The sequence below is a fragment of the Triticum urartu genome, chromosome 1A (assembly GCF_056163025.1).
Source record: "Triticum urartu cultivar PI428250 chromosome 1A, HENAU_Tu73, whole genome shotgun sequence".
NCBI classification, from domain to species: Eukaryota; Viridiplantae; Streptophyta; class Magnoliopsida; order Poales; family Poaceae; genus Triticum; species Triticum urartu.
This window is the reverse complement of record NC_141873.1, coordinates 289,510,481-289,518,387: the sequence shown is the minus strand read 5'-3', so window position 1 is coordinate 289,518,387 and position 7,907 is coordinate 289,510,481. Positions and strand designations below refer to the sequence as shown.

At 53.5% G+C, this 7,907-nt stretch overlaps 1 pseudogene; it reads right to left on the bottom strand.

Moving 5' to 3' along the window:
* Positions 1–6,343: 6,343 nt before the first annotated feature.
* Positions 6,344–7,311, bottom strand: LOC147990907 (uncharacterized; annotated as a pseudogene).
* Positions 7,312–7,907: the final 596 nt, after the last annotated feature.

Here is a 7,907-nt window from a genome sequence, read left to right as displayed (position 1 = left end):
CGTAGATCACATTCTGTCGACATGCAGATATGCGCGTGAGGTTTGGTTCCTCATTTGGGATACGCTCCGCATCAACGTGCAGGACCGTCTACCTGATGATACGACCCTTGAATGGTGGTTGAGAGAGAGAAAACAATTCCACAAAGATGACAAGCGAGGGTTTGCCACGCTGCTCATTGCGGGCATGTGGGCTCTTTGGAAGCAACATAATGCTAGGGTCTTTAACCGAGTCGATCAACAAAAGGATGCTAGGGAGCTTGCCACTATGATCCTTGGTGAGGTTGCCGAGTGGAGGCAAGCAGGTGGTGGTGTTGGTGGCCTACAATGATTTGTGAGGAGTTAGCTTAGGCGTGCTAGGTGTTGTTGGTGTTGTGTTTGTGTGGCCGTGTGTGCGCACTCGAGCCACGCTTCTTGTAATTATACTTTCTACCTTCTATAAAAATATGGTACGCCATTGGTGTACTCTCGAAAAAAAAGCAACCATGTGAGAGAGATTGCTCGGACGCCGCGCGGGACGGATGCGGATTCCTCGTGCTGGAGGAGGTGCGCGCAGAGAGAGCCGCGTCGCCGTACCCTGCGTGCGCTCGCGCGAGCGTCCGACGCAGTGGCGCGCTGCCGTCCGCCCGTCCGTCTTGCAAAGTACGGATGGGCTAATGCTCCTTGCCAAAAGGAAATTGCACGAACCGCTAGCTAATGGGGTCGCATTTGCACATGACACCTATTCTCTAGGTTTTTTTGGGAACGTCGACCTTTATTAGTTAAGCAACCAAATTACATAAGGTCTCCCGGATGCAATCCGGAGTAGAAAGGAAAAAACATGGACTCACAGAGCTCAAACTAGACTTAGCTAAGACATGAGCTACAACATTGCACTACCGGCGAACATGCTTGAAGGAAACAGAAGCCAGAGCATCACACTCCGCCTTGATCTCAGCAACTATGGTGCCCACCAAAGATCTGTCATAGACCAAAGAGTTCGTGCGTTGAATCAACGAAGGGCAGTCAGGGTGAAACACCACACCGGATAGATGCTTCTCCCGAGCCAGCCTGGCAGCGCATAGAAGAGCAAGAGCTTCAGCGACCTCTGGGGAAGAGACACCAGGGATTGGCTCAGTAGCAGCAGCCACAAATTGGCCAGAGTGGTCCAGAATCACCACGCCTGCCGCGGAAGAACCCCGAGCCAGATCGACAGCCGCGTCAGAAGACACCTGCATAGTGCCCTGCGGTGGCGGAGACCAATTAGAGCTGGAAGCAGTGGACTCAGGACTGGGAGCAGGGAGAGGCTTGAACAGATGCAAGAGAACCATGTCAATATAAGCACGAGCTCTCGCCGCTGTCCGCCTCGGAGGAGGGGCCTCCGGCTCATTGCGCGTAGTGTTCCGGGCCTCCCAAATGCCAAAAAGTCATGGTCAGAACAGAGATATCCCGGTCGGAACAACGAGTAAGGTAGTTGAACAACCATTGTCTCAGAGAAGCAAACGAAGATCGAAACAACTTGATCCCAAAGGCCTCCTTGATCTCGTCCCCGATAGCCCGAGCATGAGGACAGAAGAGCAGTGCATGCCCCACACTCTCCGACCTACCAAAGAAGAAGCAGTCCGTTCTCGTCGGAACCTGACGCCGGAGAAGCTGCTCGCCCGAGGGCAAACAATCATGAGCGAACCTCCACAGAACAGTTTTCATCTTGTTCGGAGCCTTAACATTCCAAAGCTTCTTCCAAAGCTTCTCCTCCAAAGACCATTCAGATTGCTGGCCTATGCCATCGCCACTCTGCTTGATCAGAAAGCGGGTCGTCCTGGCCATGTTGTAGCCCGACCGGACCGTATACGCACGGAACCTTGTGAAAGGCCAGCGAGCAAAGTCCGCCCCGCCCACCCGGCTTATAGGGATCTGAAGAATCTCATTAGCCACCACTTCACAGAAAAAAGCCCTCACAGAATCCACGTCCCAGTAGGAATTCTCTGCATCGATCAAACAGTGCACCGTCGCGGAGGCAGGTATTGGAGAGAGGGGTTGAAGGAGAGCCAAAGGTGTCGAGGGGATCCAGTGATCAGTGAGAATGCGCGTGCTCCTCCCATCTTCAATACCCCATTGGACACCCATCTTCAGCAGGTCACGGCCAGGCAATATCGCCCGCTAGGTCGCAGAAGCAGAACGAGGCGCCCCCGCATTCCAAAAGCTGCCGAACGGGAAATACCTTCCTTTCAAAACCCGGGCACATAGAGACTCGGGATCAGTTAGTAAACGCTAGCCTTGTTTCCCCAACATCGCTTGATTGAAGAACCCCATGTCGCGGAAGCCCGTGCCGCCCAAAGATTTAGGCGTCGAGAGCGAATCCCACGAGCGCTAGTGCAGCTTCTTCTTGCCATCTTCCCGTCCCCACCACTGATCCGCCACAATCTGATGGAACCTCTCACAGATCACCACCGGCAGTCGGAAGAAGCTTGAGATGAACGTGGGAATGGCTTGAGTCTTGGACTTAAGCAAGGTTTTCGTCCCAGCCCTAGATGTAGGCCGGTCCAACCACCCATGCATATTCTTCCATGAAACATGTACTCCAACACGACCTCTACCTCCCCCCCCCCTCTTAGGAGGAGAGGAAACCTTGCCCTCGAAATCAGAGACACCAGCCCTGCCATGTGGTTTTGGACGGCTCGTAGAAGATGAGCCAGATCCACCTCCAGTGCCGTCACCTCCCAACAAGGAGGACGTATGACTGGATCTTCATCCCCCAGATCTCTTGTAGCTATCATTGGGGACACACAACTTCTTAGCAGCATAAGGAAGATCACCCACCTCATCTCTAGTGCCCGGGTTTGGGCATAAAACTGACGAGTGCCCTAGCCGGCCACAAGAGAAACAGTGGAACGGCAGCCGCTCATACATCACCGAGAAGGTGTTAGTAGATTGGAGCTTGGTAGAAGTCACCATTACATAGCGAACGATCGGCTCATTTACATCAATTTCCACACAAACACGCATGAATCCTCCCCAGCAGCGACCATCAGCATCGGCCTCAACCTTCGAAATGCGACCAAGGGGTTTAGCAAACTCCATCCCGAGCTTAGCCTTCATCAGTCTTGGCGGCAGATTCATGATGCGGGCCCAAATGGCCAGTCGATCAAACTGAACTTGGAGTGGCCGGATATTCAGATCAAAGACCTTAAGAAGAACAACATGTTTGCCTACCATCCATGGCGAGCCCTCGATCACCCTGGCCCTGTCCACCTGGGTACCAAACTTAGCAACGAAGATGTTGTCCCCAGCAGGATGGAACAACAGCCTCCTGGGGTTGCCCCACGCCGGCCGCATTGCCGACGAGATCGTCTAGATGTGAAGAGGGTTGGGGAGAGCGCCTTCCCCACCAAGGCGCAATTCGGAGCAACCAGACCGGCCTCCTCCTCATCGTCCAACACCACTGGGTTCGTCGACAGCCGTCAAGCGAAGTCGCTCCATCATCTCCTCGACGCGATTCGCTGAGGAAGAACCGCCGTCCTAGACGGGCGGACCAGGAACTGCCATCCCCACCCGTCCACCCGAAAGCGCACGGGACGGGGGGACACCGCCTCCACACGCCGCAGTCAGCACGCCCCTAGGGCACCTTGATCCCCCTCACCACGGACATCCACCATGCCGACGCCCGAAGAACTCAGTCAAGTCACTGCCAAGGGTGGGTAGCGATGCCAAGAACACCCCGTAATCACCCCGAACGGCAACAAGACAGAGAAACCCCTAGCGCCCCAACACGGCTGGAGATCCGAAGGAAACGGGAGAGAGTTGGAATCAGCGATCCGATCGCAAATCTAGACGAAGATCAAACCCTAGGACCGGTCTGTCGTCCTAGCGTCGCAGGAGCCTAGGAGAGAGAACATAAATGCGTCTCAGCGTCCACCCATGGATATTCTGCCATGCTCTATCAGGGAGGAATTTGAAAGTGGAAGTGGGAGAACTTCCCACATCCGTGGGCATACCAAGATATGAATCATGGAATGTCTCATTTTATATACCCAACTGATTCTTCACTCGGTTCTTGACATGATCAGGACCGTGGTTGCCAAAAAACACCGAGGATTTGTCCTTATTGATAGCCTGGCCAGAACCGGCATAATAGGAGTTGAGGGTAGCCTCCAAAGAGCACACACTCTAAGAATCACTCTTAGCAAAGAAGATGCTATCATCTGCAAATAGGAGATGTGAGATAGGTGGGCCATGATGCCCGTTTCGAATCCCATGTAGCTCGCCATGATTCTCCTTCTGGAATAGTAGACCAGACAAACCTTCAGTGCACAAGAGGAAAAGGTATGGACTGATCGGATCCCCTTGACAGATGCCACGAGAAGGCACAATCGGGGTTGTAAGCTCCCCATTAACTCTGACTGCATATCGAACATTAATGACACACCTCATAACCACATCAATCCATGACGGGGAAAAACCAAGTCTGCTCAAACAGCCATGGAGATAGCTCCACTCCACCCAATCGTAGGCTTTCATCATGTCAATCTTTAGAGCAAAGAAAGGTCTCTCCACTTGTTGCCTTCGGATCGTGTGCAGACACTCATAGGCGATCAGAGTGTTATCAGTAATCAACCTGCCAGGAACAAAGGCACTCTGGCTCTCAGACACAACCACATGCAGAATCGACTTTAGGCGGTTTGCCAAGAATTTGGAAGCTATCTTATATAACACATTGCAGAGGCTGATTGGACGGAAATTCTTCAACTGCTTTGGTCGAGTAGTCTTGGGGATAAGCACAATCACCGAGTCACAAAACCCTTCTAGAATTGGCCTTCCCTCCAGAAAGCCCCGAATGGCATGATAGATATCATTTCCCAGGAATTCCCAGTGGGTATGATAGAACAAGGTCAGGAAGCCATCAGGTCCCGGGGCCTTGGTAGGCCCCATTTGGTAGAGAGCAGCTCGTATTTCCTCCATGGAATAGGGTTTGCAGAGCTCCTCGTTCATCGCAGGAGTAACCTTGGGCGGGATCGCATGCAAGACCTCCTCGGCGTCCGGACAAGGATCCGAAGTGAATAGCTTGTCATAGAAGGACCACACCATACCTTTGATCTCACCCTGAGAGGAGCAAACCGAACCATTATCCCGAGTGAGTGAGTGAATCAGGTTGGTTCTCCTTCTGGCTGTCGCCCTAGCTTGGAAAAACCCGGTGTTCCGGTCCCCATCCTTGGGCCAATCCACCTGGGAGTGTTGTCACTCCATGATCTCCTCCCGTTCGAAGAGCTCACAAAGCGAACTCTCGATCTGACGTTCTTCCACCAGAGCATGCGGGGAGGGCGGGGAGGCCCTGATAGTGGCCAGGCGATGTTCTAGCTGCCCGATCTTCTTACGAACAGACCCAAAATCCTCCTTGCTCCAAGTCCACAGGGAGGTGGCCAGATTCTTCAAATTAGCCCAGGTTGACTGAAGAGACGGCAGCCCATCTCTACGCGCCGACCTAGCATGCTCCAGAGTGTCTTCGTAGTCCGTGGCTCTCAGCCACATCGCCTCAAACCTGAACCCTTGCTGAACCGGAGACACACGACGTTGCCGAGAGCCGCGGTCCAGCAGACATGAATGGGGTAGTGGTCAGAAGATGTGGCGATGACATTCTCAACATCACATGCAACAAACATATTGGAGAAATCATTATTGGCCATGGCGCGATCAAGCCGGCACCGAACATGGCTGTTTGGGTCCTGTCGATTGCACCAGGTGAACTTCGGGCCCAAAAAACCCAAGTTCAGGAGGCTACAGTCCATCATACAGTCACGGAATGCAGCAATGTGAGCTTCAGACTGGTCCCTGGGCCCGCAGTATTCATCTTGAGCTAGAACTTTGTTGAAATCACCGCAGCATAACCACGGACCCCTCCAGGCCGGTTGCATACGATGGAGGAGTTCCCAAAAGAGGTGTCTATCCTCCCTTCGAGGCTCACCATAGAAAAAACTCGCCCTCCACGGCACCCCATCATCAAGCTTAACATGAGCATCAATACACCGCTTGTTGGCAGCCTTGATAGAAACATCCGCAGTAGAAGTCCATAAAAGAGCCAGACCCCCGCTGAGGCCATCAATGCTGGCAGCATAACATCCAGAGAAACCCAAAGACCACATGAAATTCTTCACTCTCTAATCCCTCATCTTTGTCTCGGACAGAAATAGGAGGGAGGGTCGGTAAAGCTTTACAAGCCAGCGAAGCTCGCCAACTGTCGAGTCCGACCCCAGGCCTCGATAGTTCCAGCAGATGAGACTCATTGCGTCTGGCAGGGATTCATCGCAGCCGCCGCCGGATCCGTCGATCGATTGTTGGAGAGCCTTTTTTCTTGTTGGACTCCGAGTCGGGGTCATGCCCCATCTGCAACGGTTGTCTCAGAATCAACAACCAAAACGAGAGCAAGCGCATTGCCATCTGACTTCCCTAGGGCAGAAGCAGAACCTGGTGCAATTGATTTAGCGGACTTCCATTTCTGGCCCGTAGGGCCACTCCTCTCCTGACCAACCGGGAAGAGTTCTTTGCCAGTCGCGTTTGATTTGCCCCTCCCTCTACCACGGGAGGAATCCCGGCCACGACTTCTACCTCCCCCCTCTTGGGAGGAGAGGAAACCTCACCCTCCAAATCAGAGACACCAGCCCTGCCATGTTGTTTTGGATGGCTCACAGAAGATGAGCCAGATCCACCTCCAGTGCCGTCACCTCCCAACGAGGATGACGTATGACTGGATCTTGATCCCCTAGATCTCTTGTAGCTATCATTGGGGACACACAGCTTCTTAGCAGCATAAGGAAGATCACCCACCTCATCTCTAGTGCCCGGGTTTGGGCATAAAACTGACGAGTGCCCTAGCCGGCCACAAGAGAAACTGTGGAACGGCAGCCGCTCATACATCACCGAGAAGGTGTTAGTAGATTGGAGCTTGGTAGAAGTCACCATTACATAGCGAACGATCGGCTCATTTACATCAGTTTCCACACGAACACGCATGAATCCTCCCCAGCAGCGGCCATCAGCATCGACCTCAACTTTCAAAATGCGACCAAGGGGTTTAGCAAACTCCATCCCGAGCTTAGCCTTCATTAGTCTTGGCGGCAGATTCATGATGCGGGCCCAAACGGCCAGTCGATGAAACTAAACTTGGAGTGGCTGGATATTCATATCAAAGACCTTAAGAAGAACAGCATGTTTGCCCACCATCCATGGAGAGCCCTCGATCACCTTGGCCATGTCCGCTTGGGTACCAAACTCAGCAACGAAGACGTTGTCCCCAGCAGGATGGAACAGCAGCCCCCTGGGGTTGCCCCACACCGGCCACATTGCCGACGAGATCGTATGTATGTGAAGAGGGTTGGGGGAGAGCACCTTCCCCACCAGGGCGCAATCTGGAGCAGCCAGATCGGCCTCCTCCTCATCATCCAACACCATCGGGTTCGCCTTGACAGCCGTCAAGCGAAGTCTCTCCATCATCTCCTCGACGCGATTCGCCGAGGAAGAACCGCCGTCCCCACCCGTCCATCCTAAAGCGCACGGGACGGAGGGACACCGCCTCCACCTGCCACAGTCAGCACGCCCCATAGGGCACCTTGATCCCCCTCACCACGGACCTCTGCCATGCCGATGCCCGAGAACTCAGTCAAGTCACTGCCAAGGGTGGGTAGCGATGCCAAGAACGCCCCGTAATCACCCCGAACAGCAACAAGACAGAGAAACCCCTAGCGCCCCAACGCGGCCGGAGATCCGAAGGAAACGAGAGAGAGTTGGAATCAGCGATCCGATCGCAAATCTAGACGAAGATCAAACCCTAGGACCGGCCTGTCGCCCTAGCGTCGCAGGAGCCTAGGAGAGAGAACATAACCGCGTCTCAGTGTTTAACATGTACTCCAACTTATTCTCTGGGTTTGCTATGAAATTAT